This window comes from Phymastichus coffea, unplaced genomic scaffold (assembly GCF_024137745.1).
Source record: "Phymastichus coffea isolate CEN01 unplaced genomic scaffold, Cenicafe_Pcof_1.1 PCOF00039, whole genome shotgun sequence".
Lineage (NCBI taxonomy): Eukaryota > Metazoa > Arthropoda > Insecta > Hymenoptera > Eulophidae > Phymastichus > Phymastichus coffea.
Genome location: NW_026706850.1, coordinates 1,685,597 through 1,704,691, shown reverse-complemented (window position 1 = coordinate 1,704,691; position 19,095 = coordinate 1,685,597). Strand labels below are relative to the sequence as shown.

The following is a 19,095-nucleotide window of genomic DNA, read 5'->3' as shown; positions in this document are numbered from 1 at the left end:
ATACGTGCATCGTGGTTTACGCGTACCTTTGTATACTGTCAAGATTACGGATCGACTTGTCAGTGCGTTTTGTCATTCGCTATGCCGAGGATCAGCGCCAATTCGATGCACATCCTGTACGAATTTTTCTCTCCCGGTATATTGGGCACGAATAGCAGGCGTCGTACGATTGCGACGAGCGAGCGAAAGCGAGCACATCGCGACTTAGCTAGCTGAGTGGTAGACTTACGAAGTGCAATTACTACCGATTAGTTCACGGCTTTCTCTTCTCTCGCTGCGACGCTCTCGCTTGTAACAGGATTAAAGACTGGCAAGGCGCTAAGTGGCTATCTATACGAATAATATCAGTTATACTGCGTCGATTATCGTTAAGATTAGCTTCATGAAAGATTCAATTATGCCCGCGTGTCTGTTTGTTTTAGCTCGCAACTCGCGGCCTTTCGTGATTAATTATATCCAATCATGTAGTTAGAGCTACTAGTTAATTATTTGCTCGTTTCGCTTGTGTGTGCACTGCGATCAATAGCGAGATCAATAGTCTCGGATTTTCAATTAATTGCTATACGTATCGGTAATGAATAGCTACCGCTTGTGCACACACACTCTGTTTACTATTTATCGCTTGTGATTCGTTTACGAATAGATGAGTTTCTATTATTAAGGAGTTACCTTGTCATTAACCATACACTTTGTATACTCACTCTCGATTTTGAATGTTGACAGCATGAGTGGATCGAAAGTGAAAACTCACCTGAAACAAATGAGAAAACAATGTTGATTACAACTATCACATTTATTCGCTATTTTTTTACGACGATGAATCGCCGGAATAAAGGAAAAATATATAATCGAAGTCAGCCATTAATAATTTGACTGTCGTTTTACAACTCCTCCCTCGTTTCATTTCTGATTTTACTGCGACACAGCATCTACTGTAGCGCAGCTCTTTCACTTGTCTTTTTACCGAATCTCTGCATGGAGAAAGAGAGTGATAGTGAGAGGGGGGTCCCCCTTTTAAAAGTGCTGCTCTCCTTCAACCTTCTTGCAGATGATCGTAATGGAATTAATAAAGCTCGATCCGCGTTTAATCCCAATGAAGGGGAAAAAAGAAGTCTCCAGCACGCGGCTACGAATGGCTTGAAAAATTTTTATGCAACGCTGTGAAAGTCAATCAACATTTTTCAAAGAAATGAATTCTTTGAATTTTCAAATGCACATGTGGAATTTTGGTATAAAGTGAAAAGCTACTGTTCTTACACTACTGTCAAGCTAATGGAAATGTGTCATGGACATAAAAACCATAGACGCGCCTACGGATAGACATACACACAATAGGAAGTTACAATAGAGACGACAGCTCCGAAAGCGCGTATCGCGTTACGCATCGTCGTGCACAAAGAGAGAGAGAGAGAGAGAGAGAGAGAGAAGAAACCCCTTTTGCCTCTCGACGAGCCAATGCAGCATATAGAGTAGATTAGATAATCGCTTTTTCGACGACGCCCTTCCCCCTTCCTTTTTTTTCCGTAATTGAATTTCCCGCTAGTCGTCGACTTCAATCGTGCTTGATAACATCTTACACTGAACAAAGGGCGACTTACAGATATTAACGCATGATGCGTCGCGTCGTGCTTGTCACTGCCGCTGCTGCTGTTGCTCGTACGCCTGTGAGTGAAGCGTTTAACCGCCTGTGTGCGCCGACGGGGATTGACAGGCCGCGATAGTTTGGATTTATTTAGTTCAGTGGTTAAGTGACGAATTCTCGTTGCAATTATTGAATTTATTTATTTGTTTGTTTTTGTTATAAGATGATTTAGTAATTCGTCATTTGGCTCTACTCTGACTGAATTTGATACGGTACAACATTGCTTCAAGTACTGATAGAGGTTGGACGTTCAATTAATACAACTGAGATCTATGAGTTTGTTCAATAAGTGTTGAAATAAATACGAGTGAATTTGTAAATATAATTTATCAATATTTACAACGTTGTATGTTCAATACCAGAATTGACAAATAAATGCGAACGCGTAAATCAACTGCATGGTTACAAAGATAAACAATATCAAACAAGAGCCTCCGTTTCGTTAAAATCTGTCGCGCATGCCAGAGTGTATAACACGTTGAATAAAAGAAATAAGAAGACTGGCAGGCGCGGCAAGCAAAACGTACAGAGCGCGTGACAAGGGAAAAAAGGAAACGAAGAAAGCGCGAGCGAGAGAGTGCCGTTGCACAAGGTGGTAGAAAAACAGGGGCTATGCGCGCGCGCGTCACTCGACACGCGGCACCAACTCAAAGGAAGGAAAGCACGCAAATGAAAACGTCTCGGCGAACGGAATAATTCATCGGCGGCGCTGCTGCTACCCGGATTCAAGGTATATAGCAACTAAGGTCACCAGGGACCTTAAGGCCAGCAGCCCTTTTTTCCTTCTCCTTATACAAAAGGGGAACCGACACGCGCGACTGAGGCAGACGTCGCCGCACGTAATTTAAGGAGGGATCTCGAATTTGAATTTATTGCTGTTTACTATTCCAGATTTATTGCGATTAGCCGGCTACTGTCAACCTGTGCGCGCATCGAGAATATTTATTTTGTTCGAGAGTATAAAATTTGTTTGCGAGATATGTCGTCGCTCGTAAATAAGTGAAATTCATTTCCATTCATAAGGAAATCCGCTGTGTTAATTTAACATTCAACGACTTCGAAGATTATCTTATCTAATATCATGAGGCGCTATTGTTATTGATTTGGATATGGATTCGTTCAAAGAATTATTAACGCAATGTCTATATATAATACCGTTATTTAAATATATAAATTAAGCAAAGTTAAACATGATGCACCATAATATCATTTTATTGAATATTTCGTCTAACCACTTACATGCATTTGTAAATTAACGAATTTTGCAATACCACATATAACATTATTTCATTAATCAAAGGAAAAACATATAAAGCCTAAATGTTCAGATAAAAACTAAATGATTAGGTATAATTCAGGGAAATAACATATCTCTTAACCATACGCAAGAAGAGCACTGAAGCACGTCAATCTACCTTGTTGGTATTTTCAAGTTCCGAACGTATTAGCAGCAGCAGTATAAGCGAATCGAGGCCAAACGTCACGTAAATCCTTGAATAGAGCGCGGATAATCCACTCCCCACTTCCACTTTTCCCCTCTGTCGTCTTCTCTTCGAGGATGGCGCCTTTAAGTGGATTCCTTGGCATTTTTCTTCTTTCCTTTCGTTAGGAGCAAGTATAAAATCCTTTGTATGCGTCAGTTGGAAGAGAAAAAAAAAGTAGGGAAGCTAGGGAGTTGCTTAAAAAATAATAGAGACACAGCGAATAGCATTGGTGTGCGAGGGTGGATACATTTGAGGGAGAGGTGTTTTTTGTGTTGTAGGTAAAATTGTAATTGTACTTTGTCGGCGGCTAGGATTTCTTTTTATTACGCGGGGCTGCTTTATTTCGGCTTGAGAAAATAAAAAAAATAAATAAAAAAAAAAAAAATTACTCGTGCCTGCGCAAACGAACGTGCCGTTTTATTTTATACTAATCCCTCGATTTCTTTCTTTCTTACATAGTATTTTTTCGCTTTTTGTTGAACAAATTTATAAAACTTGTATTGAAATTAATTCTAACTAAAGTAAGCGAACTGTTAACGTATCGTGAGAATGATATTGGTTTTGTAAACTCGATGATATTAGTCACGTATTGATTAATGTATTTTCAGGTGAGTAGCAAATTCATATAGGCGTATGGTACACTTTAGGCATACGATAAATTGAAAATTACAATTTAATAAGCTTATATACTCGATGCATGCTGAATTATTCATTCGCAATCGAGTTCCCGTACTAAATAATAATTTTAGTGGATATTACGGCTCGGGGATTTACGGTGCAATATAAAGTACAAATTATTACTTTTGACCAAAGTAAAAAAAGGAAAGCTTCTTTGTCAGACAAATGATAAAAGCTGAATATGTGTGCATCCACAGCAAATCACAACGAAATCCGCTTTTCATGGCCAAAAAAGTAAGAAAAAGAATCGCAAGAAGCTAACTTTTGAGAATAACCAATATTTATACGTTTGTCAAACCGAGATGAAAAATCACATATCTCGTGCAGATGAAATCGCGGTAAAACGGTTTATCCTTGTGCAACCACTGGAATATTCATAGAGGAGTAGCCGTCGTTGGGAATCCGTGAATTATATTTAAAAGCGCTCGATGTTCTTTGCTAAAATAAACTCGGCAATGCAAATTACGAGCTTCAACGTCAGCACAGAAAAGGAAGAGAAGGAGAAAGGAAAAGAATGCCACAACGAGTCCAAGTGTGTGCACGTTCAATTAGCAAGGCGGCCTCTGGATAATTAGGCCTAGCCTGGGACAATGCAGCGTGTAAAAAAGAGAAAGAGAATGCCCTAGCGAAATGGAATACGCAATGAGTCGAGTCTTTCCTTCTTCCACCATCGAACGCTACTCCCGAGGCAAAAAAAATTGTACCGAGGGTGAAGCTATATGTACGTACAAGTTGGTGTCTGTTATTTGCTCGCCTGCAATAGACTTTTGTACGCGTGATTGCAGCCTACTAGACGACTATACTTGTTCTTTTCATCTATAGCTTTTTTCTTTAGCTATAAGCTCCTCGTTGTCAGAAACTTAATTTCGTAGCGTCCAAGTGGCCTGCTCAAGTAATAAACGACGCAATTTTCCGAGTCAATTCATTAAGTCGTTCAGTAGGAAAACTCGTGCAGCAACGTTAGCAACTTTTAAATTGCCAAGTACCTTGATTGTTTGATGCTTCAACGCTTTTCTCGTTTCTGCTTCAGAGAGATTTGTCGAATCGGCCTCGGAAACTTTATAAAATGGGTTAATAGCCTAAATAAATTACGATTGTCGTATAACATTCACGATAATGCCAAAAACATGATTGACTATCCCCCCGCAAAAGCAATAAAAGCTGTAACATCTTGCCATATCGCAAAATCCATCGAGCAAACTACATCAAATGTACCCCAGAGTCCCTCTATGCGTAGAAGACAAACATTTTTTGTCGTTTTCATCCCACCACTCGAAGATACTGTCCCTCACATCGACGTGCGTCTTGCGTTTTTGTATGCGAGCCGTTTCAGCCACGCGCTTGTATATTACAAAGGACAGCCGCATGTATGTAAAAGGGCGGGTCTCTGTAGCGCGCGACGCAGCATGGTGATTCGGGCGAAGACGAGTCAGGCGGCGTGCCGCGCGCTTCGGTTTAGAGCACACACACACGGGCGAAAGTCTCCAGCCACGCGACCACAAGAGGATTTTCCCATTACCGCTCGGGCTTTGAATGTTTCATGCCTTTTATACCCTGCGACGACAAGAACATGCGCGAGCCTTTGCCGCTCACTGCTTTTTGTTTTTTAGAAAATGAACTTTGCTATTAGTGCGCTAAATAATTTTTCGCGTATGTGTGTGCAAGTGCATCTTTTTGGTTCTGTGACTCTTACTAATGGGATGCGTGAAAGCGTTCGAAATTGTAAAGTTTCCTTTGAAAGCTTACACACGTTGATTTGTTTTTTAAAAAGTGCTGAAAATTACTGCACTGACAATGACCGAAACGTACGAAGGTTAGCTCTTATTCATACAGATGGAATACACCAAACTCATTACGAATGTTGAAGTTTCATTAAAAATAACAGATAATGCGAATCTTTGTGAAAGTAACTTTCGCATTTCTCCGTACAGCTAAATAATAAATAGCCCAGTAGCATATACATTCTAAAATATTGAAACGGGCGATCGCAGTTCAACTTTGAACAACAAGCAACAGGAATGTAACAATCTAGAAAAGCAAAAGGCTGCTTTTCAAATTTCATGATCTAGTACACAGAGCGAATAATACGGGATTTTAATTGTAAAAGGGTAAAAGAGATGCTGCACGCATGGAAGAAGAGAAAGAGAAAAGGGAAAATAGAGAAAGAGAGAAAAAGGCAATTGTCGTCGCATGGTCAGAGCGAATTGAATTGCTCCGCGACGTGTATGAAATTCGTCGTCTGCTGGAAAATGGCTTCGTTTATTGTCAGGCTAATTGATGTAAATGTTCGCTTACTGATTCCATAAGCCCAAAATTTCACCTCGAGTCCTTTTTTTTTTAGTCACTCGACTATGAATAATGCATGTCGCTTTGATTTTCCTTTTCGTATGAATTTGTATGACCGTCGAACGCACTTTACGACTTCTTTTAACCCCGTAGCCGTCGAGAATTAGCCACTGTCTCTCAGTTTTTCTCTTCAATGTTTTAATTCAAGTTGATGGCCTGGTTTGACTTGGTAAAATCGTCTTTTGCAATGGTGTCTTTCATTCTCAATGCATGCAAATCTTTATAACAGAGAAACTAACTCTTTGGAAAGTTTTAATTCTTTAATATTTTTATACCTTCAGCATTTGGCATTCGAAAGTCGTAGTCCGCGCGGCTGTAAAATCAAAGCGATTGTCTCGCTAGCTAGACAAAGGGATATATTCAAATAGCGCGTATCTAGATTCTACTTAGCATAATATCATTTTGCAAAGAGAAAGAGAGAGAGAGAGAGAGAGAGAGAGAGAGACAGAGAGAGAGAGAGAGAGCTGCCTGCCTCCAATTTCCTGCTGCTGAAAAAGGAACGAACGAAAAATACACAATCGATGCCGTCGCGAATTTCAGGTGCAGCACGTTCGATATCCTCTCTCTTCCAAAATCCCTTTCCTGCATGAGTTTGCATTCTCGCAGCTTCGAGATTTCGTAGAAATCTGCAGGAAGGGGCGCGTTGCACGTTCTATACGCGCTTAAAATAAAGACTTTATGGCATTCGAAAGCATGAAGGTGTGGGGGATTTGAAGTAATTCAATATCGAGCCATGAAATCACACTTGTATTGGAATTTCCTTTTTTTTTATCTTTTTCAGTTGTTCGAAAGCCTCACATTTTCATTTCAAATTCGAGTTATGTGCCGATATTTTCGCGACTGTAGAATCTCGCAAATAATAAAAGAAAACTATAACGCTGAAAATGAAATGAACGCATTCATCGATCACTCAAGTAATAAAAAAAACCTTTTATATTCTAAATCGCCATAAAAAAGCCAGCGACGCGTGCGCGCATTCACAGCCCAGTTTATTGTTTAATTCGTCCCCACTTGAGAGTGCGCGCGCGTCTAATTCACATTCAAAATCACGTTCTTCTGTTTTCTTCCTTTATGGCACACATCTGCAGGAGAGCGAGGTGGAATAAAAGAGGTGGAACAAAAAAGGGCTCCCGCAAGCAAGCCACCGGTTGCGGGTGCGCGAACGCGCTTGCCGGCTATTACACGCAACCCAGGTACACATATAAGCCGCGTACGCGATTTACGATCGGTTAAAGCGCTCTACCCCCCCCGCCCCCCGCCCCATACGTTCGCTATCGATTCTGTACTATATATACGCCTTTCTTGCATCGCACAGAATTAGATAAAAGCCCAAGGTTGTAAAGTTAACGTTGTATTTGTTCGAGTTCGGTCCTTTCAATCTGCCTTCGAAAACTTTCGTTGCAATTTCTTCTTGTTCTTTCACGAAAGCTTTTCGACAAGAGGCCGGGGAGCGTGAGATTTTCAGTTTTTACGCTCTAATAATTCTGCTATTGAACATAAACTTTACCCATGCCGATACTGACGAGTGAAAGAGAGAGAGAGAGAGAGAGAGTCGGATCCATACAGCTATAAACGTTGCGCGCAATCCGGATCCATCAAATGCAGGCATAAAACGCCGAGTTGTAGTTTCGCTCTTGCGTGGAATGAAATCACATCGGCAGCGGCGATGATACCCGCGCGGACGTAAAGAGTTTATTATCATTATATTGCATCGGATATAGGTCTGTCCACGCGCAAGTCTATTCATGAAAATGCGCGCCATGTGCCTTTTGTGCTTCAGAGTTTTATACATGTTAGATATATATCTGCAGCGAGTAACTTATTTGCTCTTCCTTGTCATCCCTAGAAACTAATTCGATAATCACATACAAGTGATGTGCCGGCTGTGTCCCACGGAATAACTTATCGATTTGGCCCCATTTCACGAGGAACACTGTCAGGAACGCTCTCGTCTGAGTTATGAATGCTACGTGCGGCATTTTTCCACCTTGGAAAATATATGGGAAATCAGTATGAGCTCGCGAATAATGCTCTGACGTATCCATCAGGCTACGGAAAGAGAAATATGTATATGTGTGCTAATTGTCAACGGAAGAAATTTATTATTCGATAGCCGAGCCACGTATTAACGATGATGTACAACGAAAGGCGTATACCCTACTCAAGACTGAACTATACTAAAAGCCGTTATCTTCGAAAGTATAAGTGCAAGCGATTCGCAAGCAGTAGTGATCGCTCGATTGATTTTTTAGAAATGAGGGGCTTCAAGTAGCGAAAATCGATGAGATAGGCGATTCCTTAATGTAGTCGCATAAATTTTGATAGTTTGCGAGAAGCTCGTTCGATATTCTGGAACTGTTCCTTTGGTGTCCAGTCATTTTTATATGCGAACGTGCGCACTTTTCCAGAAAATGTCGGCTACGTCACGGTGTTCTATATTTTTGAAGATTAGACTTCGCCTGAAAAATCTATCAATTTTGACTTTTCAATCTTCGGACAATGATAAATGGATTCTCAAATGATAAACGAACGTATGAAAAGCCTTTAATAAACTCTTAACCACAATCGCACATATTGCACCTTCATCAATCGAACATCCAACATTTCTCCGTGAAAACTTGAAGGGACGATCAATTAACCCCATACACTAAAGACTTTATGCTGCGATCATCAATAACGGAGATGCATATACGACGTCATTGCGGAGTGACACGTCATCGTTTGGCTATAAATAAGAGGGAAGTCCTTGGAGAACCAGAGAGAAATAGAGAGGGACACAGAGGGAGGAGGAATGCTTGTGGTTTTCTCCCCCTGCTGACCAAACGCCGCAAGGGAGAGGCGAGTCGTCGGGTTAGCTTCGAACCGCGAGACAGCAGAGGAGGTCTGTAGCCGAGCTTACCTGGGTTTAAGTTCACTCTCCCCCCTCTCCTTCTCACAAGGCTGGCCAACAGAAAACGCTTATTGTCTTGGTAAAAAAAGAAAATGAACGATACGGTTTTACCATAGGGGATCATGTTGTGCTAATTTTTTTCTTCCCATTTGATACGAGCTAGATAGGCTTTTCTGTGGGATTTTTATAATGTGAGATTGAAACTGTTTTTTATTCTAATAAAATTTTGTTACATATCTGTCTGTCAATTTACTTTAGAATAAAAAACAGTAGTGCCTGGAAATTACGTGTTAATTCTATTCCAGCGCGGATAAATTTCTTCGAGATTTAACAGCCAATGTTCATTTGAGAATGTTTAAATGTGCTATGCTGAGATAAAACTTTTATTATAGAATTAAAAAAGAAATAATAAAGCTATGCAATATCTGTCTGAAGATTTTACAACCTCGTGATGTCGTGTGCATTAAAAGTTTCGCTGAAAAGATTAGTCAAAACAAGACATAAACCTGTCGACGAAATGTCTCTCTGGTAATAAACGAGATAAAATATCAATAAAAGTTAAACGTCGTCCGATAAGCCGTTCAACACGTAAAAACTCCACCTCTCGATTAAAAAGAAACTTAAGATCGTACTTTTCAATCAAGTATATAACTCCGCTTTGAGGTAGTTGGAAAAGTAATTATTTTTTATAGAAAGCACTCGCGGCTTATGAGATTCTCTTTTAGTATCATCTAGAAAAATACGCTTTTTTCATTTTTCCGAGTGGACTACACTCCTGTTTTTATAGCCATTCTGCGCGCACAAAAGACTACTTACTCGCTTAACAGATGAGAAAAAAGAAAGCTCGCGCGTTTACACAAGTGATTTACAGCTAAAGCTAAAGGCGCATCTAACAGGTATTACAAGTGCGATGCGAATAAAGGCCGCCACACTGTGATCTCGTTGTCCTAACGTTTATCTCTTTTCTCGCGAGATGATGTCGTAATCGTAATCATCGTTAAGAGCGACGTACGCTACGGTTCTTCACCTTTCCCAAATGAAGGCCAACCCAATTACCGTGCTCGATGCAACTCTTGCACTGCCCTCCGACGGCTTTTTCAAAACGATACTCGAGAAAAACGCGCCCGTAACTTCTATACCCATCCAAAAACTGTGGAGCCCTTTGAGGCGTGTTGCGACCATTAACGCGGTGGCGGTGGCGGCGTGCGTTAAATAAAAGCCCAAGCCAAATCGACTTCGTAAATCACTGTAGTGCACTGCGTCACTTCCGCCCAGCCGAAGTATAACGGGCAATTAACGCCAATCCTATAATTCTTCATGCTCACTGCGCTGCTCCGGGCGAGTACTGCTTCGACGTTCATTGAAAAACTTTTTGGTAGTATACACTGGGAGATGGATTGCGCGACTTGGAAGTTATTAGAGACGCCTGTGATTGCAAATACCAGTGCATACCTTTGGGCTCTGTGTTGTAAGTCAAAATGAACACCTGAGCTTTCAAGAATCCTTAGGCGTTCTATATCTTCACTGAACTTTGTTTAATTCAATGTACCAAATCAAAGGTACCAAATCAAATGCAACCGAATGAAGCTAAGCTCGACATTTTAAAACGGTCCAATCATCTTGATTTCACGCTGTCATCATCCATTTAAATTTAAGCCTGTCTATACGAGCCCCGATAGAATTAGAAAAGATTGAAAGCAATTTCACTCGTTAAACAAGGCACAGAGTCTGTAAAGAAGGAAAAGAGCAGGAAAGAAAGAGAGGAAAGAACTAGGAAGAAAGCTAGCTCGGTAAGAATTGTAGTGCGCGATGCATCGCTGAACTTTTCGGTCGGATCGCAGAGAGGCGCGTGTTTGTTTCAAAAGAGCCGTTGTTTTCCGCCTCGTGCTTCTTTTTCTTCGCGCGCGTTTATCAAGAAAAGCCGCGCGAGGTTTTAATAAAACCGAAGAAACTTTCGGCGAGTATTTTAATAATCACTGAGCCAAGTTTGGCTCGTGAACAAAGAATTTTTCGTATAAGCAGGGCAAACAACGATTGCGAGTCAAATTGATTTTAGTCTGCAGCACGCGTACGTCGATCGAGGCGCAAAGCCGTTTGGGTCTTGCTGATTATGGATTTTCTGACGCGCATCTGTGGATTAATGTCACGGTTTTAATGTGATTAAAACTCCCGTCGTGTTGGTTTTTTTTCTCAGCCTCAAGCTAAAAGCCTTCCAGCTGTCATTTTATTCGAAAGAAATGTCGTCTTCCCTTTCTCTCTTTTTACACGCTCACGCGGGCTTTTAAATTTAGCGAGATATTTATTAAGCTTAATATCTTCATTACGTCTCATTCGCGATTGAATTCGTGCGAAAGAGTAAGCGTGAGCATTAACAGTACTTTTACCGTCGACTCTCGCTCATTCAACATTCTCGTTTGCGCCGCCAGATGCGTCATTATTTTCACGCCAACTCTGTTTGCATTTGATATTTGCGCCATTGGCAAGTGCGAGCGTTGAAAAATAGCAGAGGACAATGTGTCGGGTGCAATTTTATTATGCAAATCAATTATTTTTGTTGCTTCTGACGCAATGATATTCAAATGGATTTTCAAACAACAGAAGCAAGCGCCACTCGTAGCACGGAAAAATACACATTTATAATTGACTTTTCAGCGGCAGGCGGCTGCACGCACGTGCAGCGATGGATTTAATTAAGCGACGCGTCACCGCCGCAGCGTAAACATTCGCCAAACTGCTAATTAAACTTGTCCTTTCGCAATCATGCCCAGGCGAAAGTTCAATTTACTTTGAATTCTTATCGTTTGTTAATCGTCGGTATCCTCAGCTTGAGCGAAAAGCAAGATCCAGCCGAGATAGTGCCGCCGCTGCCTTTCTACGGGATGAGCTGCTGGTACTTCTGGCATGCATGTGTTAATTATGCAAATGAATAATTAGCATTTCGATTATTTCAACGAGCCGCGCGCGCTCACCGGAGAGAAAAGACGAGTGCCGTATGAATTCATTGTCCTGCTTACGCTTCTTTTTTTTCGACCTTATTAAGTGCGCTACCGCTCGCTTATTATCATATACTACTTTACACTTCGTTGCGGGACACATTAAATTCAATGAGAGACGGAGCGAGCAGACTTTAGCATTATGCCGGAAAAAATGTAAAAATGTTATCGTTTCATGAACAAAGCGACCTCTACCCTATGTGTGCTGCGAAAATCTTATATCGATTGATTTGACTATATCTGTTTATCTAATTAAGAGTGTAGCATTAAGTACAGTTTATCACGAAAGACAAATTGAATGCTCAGAAGGATTAAAAAACAACGTCCAAGCTATCGTGCTGCAGGCAATAACACAAGGCGCCTCTTGTGCGACTCGGCGATTAGCTGGCTGGTGCAATTTCTTTTTCTTTATCTCGTTGCATGTGATGGCTGGGCTCATAATTAAGCTGTATACATCACCTCTCGCATAGAACAACGAATGCAGCGATGATGAAGTTTCATTGTTGGAGCGCCGTTCGTTTTTCAACTCAATATGAAAGTCAAATTAAGATAGACGCGCGACGTTCGCTTTATTATTGATTTACCGAAGATCGAAGAAAATATTTAAATTTTAAATTGCGATGCACCCACAGCCTTTCATTTTGTATAAGTACGTGCTTAAATCTCGAAAATTTAGCTGTAAAACTCATCATTCGAATTCGTTTTATTGATGTTTTAACAGCATATAAAGATGACTACACCAAAAAGGTCATAATAATGCATACTACAGTTTGTTTACAATTAGCTATTACGTCGTTTACTACTATACGATTGTTTTATGACGAAAGCTGCCTGTACGTAACGATAATAAATAGTATGCTAAAAATCTGGCGAGTACCATGCGAGAACGTAGTTTTAGTGATATATTATATACAAGAAGAAAAACAAGTAACCACGTCTTGGTGAAAAACGTAATATGCACGTTTATAGTTTACTTCTGAGAATAGAGCTTATTAAAGGTATTATTTATTAGTGAACATACAGCCGCGCCTTCAATCGCACGCGGCTAATTAAACCAAAAATAAAAATAGCCAATCGTCCAATGAATTTCAAAAGGCAAACACAAGAGACAGCAAACATTGGCCTTTTCACCGAGAGAGAAAGAGTGAGCGAGAGAGAGAGAGAGAAAAGGGGGGGGGGGCTTTAATGTATGCGCACTGGATATTCTTAATTTTGCCGATGTCCCGCGTCGCTTTATAATTCATATCTCGCGGGTTGTACTAACGAGCCTCTCTTTCTCCCTCTCTGTCTCTCAGACAGACTCATAAAGATCAAGGCTTAATGTTTCGTCTTTATCGCGCCCGAAGACGTCTTTATACTCCTCTTTCCGTGGTTCTAATTTATGAATGATTGCGACGACGAAACAACGTTCGCCTTGTTGCATACGAGAGAGAGAGAGAGAGAGAATCTTTGTGGTCGCGTAGTGCTGACAGTATTATCGAGACGATTTTCATACACAGAGATGAGCTTTTCTTTTTTTGAAATAGTAATTGTATGACGCAAAAGTGGAGTACACCGTCTTGAAATATTATAAAGCTTAATGGATTTTTGATATTCACGTGTAAGTAGAACACAATCGTGCGTTTGTGCTTCGTAACGATCGTGTTTATTCAATGTGATTGCAGTATAATTCGAGACTTGAGATTCATTATTATATTCTCGTGCGTGCTTTGATTTATATACCTTAACTACATCTCTTAATTCTTTTCCTGTCCACGAATAATGACTTTCATTTTCCAGATGGTAATGTTTCTTGATGATGATGTCTTCATCTTGGAGAAAACGTAATTTAGTTATAATGAGTGAACAACCCCTACTCCGCCGCGAAAACAGCACGGAGTGAATTTCGCAAATTAATTTCGTGCTGGGCTGAAGAGATTGACTTTTTTCTTTCTCTTTTATTCGCTCGTCGAAGAACGCGCGATAACACAGAGTTTGAATAATGTGACAGAAGCAGAATTGAAATAATTTCCGTGGCGGCATGTCAAATCGTCGATGCATGGCATTCAATTATAAATGTGACGGTGATTAGCGTTCGGAATAAAAGGAAAAGAAATAGAAAGATACAAGCGATGTCGAAAAGTGATGTCTCTGTCAAATGGCGTAATTACGGTAAAAGAACGATTTTAATAGATGGTTAAATTGTGAATTTTCGATACTTCTATTGTTATATCGACAGAATGTACATACGCGCGCGTATATGTCGTACAATTTATTAAGTGAATTTCATTCGCTTACCTCTCTATGCGAAATTGTTATGCTGGCAGATAGTGAACCAATTTGCGGAAATATGAAATTTCACCGATGAGACAATGAGGTTGGAAGAAGCAAATACACAACAATGCCGCTGCGGCATAAAATGCAGACAGCCAATTTGAAAATCATTACAAAATGAATCAGCTCCGAATCAATCACACAGCCGCTGCAGTGGCGCAAAAAATTGACAAATTTTCTGGCGGCTCTTTCAAAACCTCATCCCACGAACGATTTTCATCAATCGCACGAAATATCCAGCGCCAAAAAAAAAAAATCTATGCAGATAGCTATAGCCGTGTGGGAAAAAGAGCGAGCAACGCAACAGCAGCAGCTGTTGCTGTACTATCACGCTTAATTGATTTCCTTTCTGCGTGTACACACAGCCGACACGCGAATTGAGTCAATCACTCGACGGCGGATTTACGGAGATTTGAAAATTCGAGCACTGCACTACGTTTGCTTCTCTCTCGACCAATGGCTTGCAATGCTACTAGCAACAAAATGAGTTGCTATTATGGTAGGGAAACTAGTTCCAACAACGATTTTCAATTAAGTTTTTCGGGTTTTTTTTTATTTTAATTGTGTATTTGTCGCTTTTTGCAGGCGCGTCTAGTTTAATAAATTTTATATACTGTGTTGTTTACTGGATGCACAATTAATAATGCATTAATTTTAATATTCAATTCAAAGAAAAATAAGCTTGTTTATCATAAACATAATTCGAGTAATAAACTCTATTTCATTGTTAAAAATTTTTGAAGCGCTAATTTATTGATTTTACATCATTTTACTTTTTGGCATTATAATGTGCAAGATTAACGGAATCACAAATATCATATATGTAGGTTACATATTCAATTTGATATTAGAATTTTCAGAAGGTATAGATATCTGGTATTGATCTACTTTTATCAAGAATAATATTTTTTACCTATTGAAGCTAACGGCCGTGTAACTAATGAATTATATAGTAAATATAGATGGATACAGCAAACACAAACACAATCGATGATAAAAAATTTATATACGTCCGTTTTACAAATTTTATTTTAAAACCTCGAAAGTATTTCTTCATTATTGTTTCTATTTCTCCATTATACCGACACGGATAACATTAACAAGAAAATCGATAATTGAACTTATCAAATCTCACACCCGAGTTGCTCGGTAGAAACCATGAATAACCACTTTTTTCCTTAAAAAAGAGAGAGAGAGAAAGAAGCACATACACGCGCGCGCGCTCACATACTCCACCCGCTGTGGCAGCAGCATTCAACATGGGGCCATGACTAATGACGCGCAGGGGTGACGAGTTTTCCCTTAGCGTATATACGTTGGTTGGCGTTAATAATACGTAGGTGGTCGGGTGCTGTACGGCACAGCAGCATCAGCATTATACAGCTTATAGAGACGAGGGGAAGAGTGAGAGGAAAATTAGCGAGTCTTCGAGATGGAGCCTCCGTTTAATCGAGCGAGCAAAGAGGCGCGCGCACAGCCGCGGATCATTTCCACCGTGAGAGAGAGAGAGAAAGAGAGAGAGGAATTTCGGCCCCTCTCTCTAATTCGCAAGCTCGCGCGCGTATAACGCCTTAGTTTTCTTGTTCGAGCTGCTTGCGGGCTTTCTTGGACTAGTACCACTGCATGAGAGAAGATAGCGCAACTCGCGCGCGCAAAAGAGAGTGGGAGCGAGAGAGGGAGAGAGAGAGAGAAAGAGAGAGAGCATCCTGGGGATTTTCGTATTTTCGGCCTCATTGAATTTAAGTGTACGCCCGCGAGAAGCCCTCTGGCAAAGCACCTTACCCGTTTGCTTCCTTCTCTTCTCTTTTTTTTTATCCGAAAAATTCCACGTTTCTCAACGGGTTTATGGTGTCAAATTCTTGTCAATGGTCCGAGCTTTTTTTTCTAATTGATTATAAATTTTCGGACGTCAAAAAAGAAAGTTGATCGCGTGCACGCTTTTCTCAACCTCTTGTAAGTTTCATTTTCAAATTGTGTTTACGCTTTTTATATTTAGCAGAAAAGTAAAGCGTGCAAAGAGTGACCAGAAAACAAACGTTTGCTACGTGGAATAATTTTTTCGTTGACAGTCTTGATTTTTCCTCACCGGCGAAGCGCTAGTGATCGTCAAATTTGTGAAAATAAGATGTTCAAGTGTGCTTAATGCGCTTAAATAAGACTCAGGGTGCTCTTTTCATGAATTTTTCCATGTCGCGTGACACCTGCTAATCTTCGGTAATCTTCTATTTAACTGGAGTTTCGTGAAACTCGTCGACTAGAAAGAACAATTTTTGTTCTTCGCTCTGCCCCGGATTCTTTAAAAGTTACATACACACGCGAGTGAGAGAAAAAAAATGAGAGCGAGAGTCTGCTGCTGCAGGGCTAATCCCAGTGAAGCCGTCGTGCGCGCGAAGTTAACAGAGCGCGAAGACGTTGGTGTATCATGGAGTCAGCACGAGAAAGGAAAGGTGTTTCTATAGACAGGATTTATGGGATTAATAGATCTGGCACGATGAAAAGATCACATCTGCTCGTGTTTCTCTCGCTCTCTGTCTCTACTATAACTTCGATTTTAAAAGAGTTCACAATTTTCGCCTCGGTGAATTACACTTGCTACGAAAGTTTGATGGCTAAACTCGAGAGAATTGCACGAAATATACAGCTAATATATTCATGCGCTAAAAATGTCCGTTGTAATGCAAATGTAACTCAAATTCAGAGATCTCACGCGCATACGGAAAATCGTGAAAACTTTCTCACTCTCTCTCGCGAAAAAGAAAAGGACAGAATGAAAGGAATAATATTAATAATCATGATGATAGTCCGAAAATTTTCCACGTGTCTCTTAACAATACAGTTACGAACGTGCTTGGGGCAAGGACTTACGGGATTAATCGTCTCTTGCGCGCAGCTAACACGCGTACGTCCGTCGTCCCTCGCCAGCGAGCGCAAAAAAGAAAGGGAGGATTTTCACCTGGGGCCCCTGGTGCTATGCTGGCACTTCCAACATAACACGCGTATAGAGCAGTTCTCCCCTACAACGCAGACGAGCGCGATCGATTGAAAGACGCGTATGAAACCAGGGGAACTCGAGCGGAAACGCCAACCAGCTTTTGGATCTTTATATTGCACATGTACTCGCGCGAGCAACCGAGCGAACTTTTGATTTATCATGGACTACACGATGAATCTCATTTGTAAGACAGAACGAAAACTATTGTTGTTTTAGGCCGGTAAACTTTTACACATAGCAGTCGCGAATAATTTTTCTCCTAACTTTGCCTCGTAAATTGAGATGAACGAGTGATTTACACGTGAAAGGAAAAAAGCGAAGAAATGCCGTTCTCGGGAGTAGCTAGCATAGCCGTAATGTTACGACTGCGAATTTCATCACGGGGGGGGGGGGGGGGGGGGAGGAACGGGGCCTAGCTCGTAATGCGAATGAAAAACGACTGCATTTGCATTTTCTCGTAGGAGAGAAGTTTTTTGACTTATTACTTTTCGTGCTGGGCGCGCGCACCCTGTCTGTTTTGCATGTGTTGGTAAACGTGACTTTCGAAATTACACCGGACTAACTTTGTCTGTTTTACTAGTATATAATTCAACTATTTTATCTTGAGAAGCAGAACAATTACTTTGAGCCTATTGTTTTTGCAAATTGTAGAGTATGAAGCGCGGAAACAAATAGAGACCATTGTTTTGTAAAAAAAACTTGTAAGCCAATAAATAAGCAGAGTTAAGATTTTCGCAAGTGGTTGCAATTAAATAATTCACAGTCGAGCTTAACTTACTTCTGCAAGTATTGTGTAGACATAATAGCGTAAGACTTGTATACGACCGACCGACACTCGCACAATCAATAGTCATAAAAGTTGTGTCGCATAGTAAATCACATAAATCTAGCAGTCAGGCGAGCTCGAAGTGCATGACGGACATGCTCGCGCAAAAAAGTAAAGATTTTTTTAGAGTTCCTTTCCTCACCTTGGCTAGCAGACGGCAATGATTACTCGACAGCGGGCAACAATAACGCGGTGAGCTGCACTATAGATAAGATATCATGGGGGCCCCAACTCTTCTCGCGTGCGCTCAAACGATAAAGGCCCTCGGCTATTGGATGTATGCCAGCTCTTTACGCGATCAACTCTATCTATACAAGAACTTTGTTTTTTATTTCTCCTTCAGTGGACGCACAGAAATAACACACTGAACGACAATCGCAAGCTCATCGGCACTCCGAATCGTTTTGCAATAACCCAATAAGAACACTGAAGAGTGTCGTGCACTCAATCTCTGCAGAAAAAAGCACTTCCTCGAATGGATGATGATAATTCGGAACGGCAGTGATAATAAAAACTCGTTGCACGCTGCTCGTCTCGCGCGGCGCCGCGGCACTGACTGAAGCAGAACGAATGAAACGGTGGACGTCCGGTCTGACATTATAGTCGGCGGCGCGCGCCGCAAGGGCTTGCTCGCTCTCGCGCGCGCAGATGCTCAAGCGGCATCTAGCGGCCGGCACCGTTTTGCGTGGATCAAGGATTAAGCACTGTATTTACTACCCTTCAAATATCTTGATCAACGTGTTACTACGCAATCTGTTCGTAATCAAAGATGTTGTAAAGTGTCGCAGCCTATTGGACAGCTTTGGAGATATCATTTATTACTAGATTAATACAAATATTAAATTTTATTTATAACAATGCACAGTAGATGGACTTTTAAGATGTAAAACTTTACACGGAAGCTCATTTTTATCTTTTAAAAATGCAATTA

General features: G+C 40.8%; 1 protein-coding gene across 3 annotated transcripts in view; it reads right to left on the bottom strand.

Moving 5' to 3' along the window:
- The window catches only part of LOC131663837 (discoidin domain-containing receptor 2-like), a 128,844-nt gene extending 110,221 nt beyond the window's left edge, over positions 1-18,623 (bottom strand). For 2 of the 3 annotated variants that reach the window (XM_058934530.1, XM_058934531.1), the window contains exon 1: positions 18,307-18,623. The gene's annotated coding sequence lies outside the window, so the exon portion shown is untranslated. Of the gene's footprint in view, positions 1-669; positions 752-18,116; positions 18,133-18,306 lie in introns of those variants that run through there. The other variant, XM_058934532.1, reaches the window with a different exon arrangement.
- Positions 18,624-19,095: the final 472 nt, after the last annotated feature.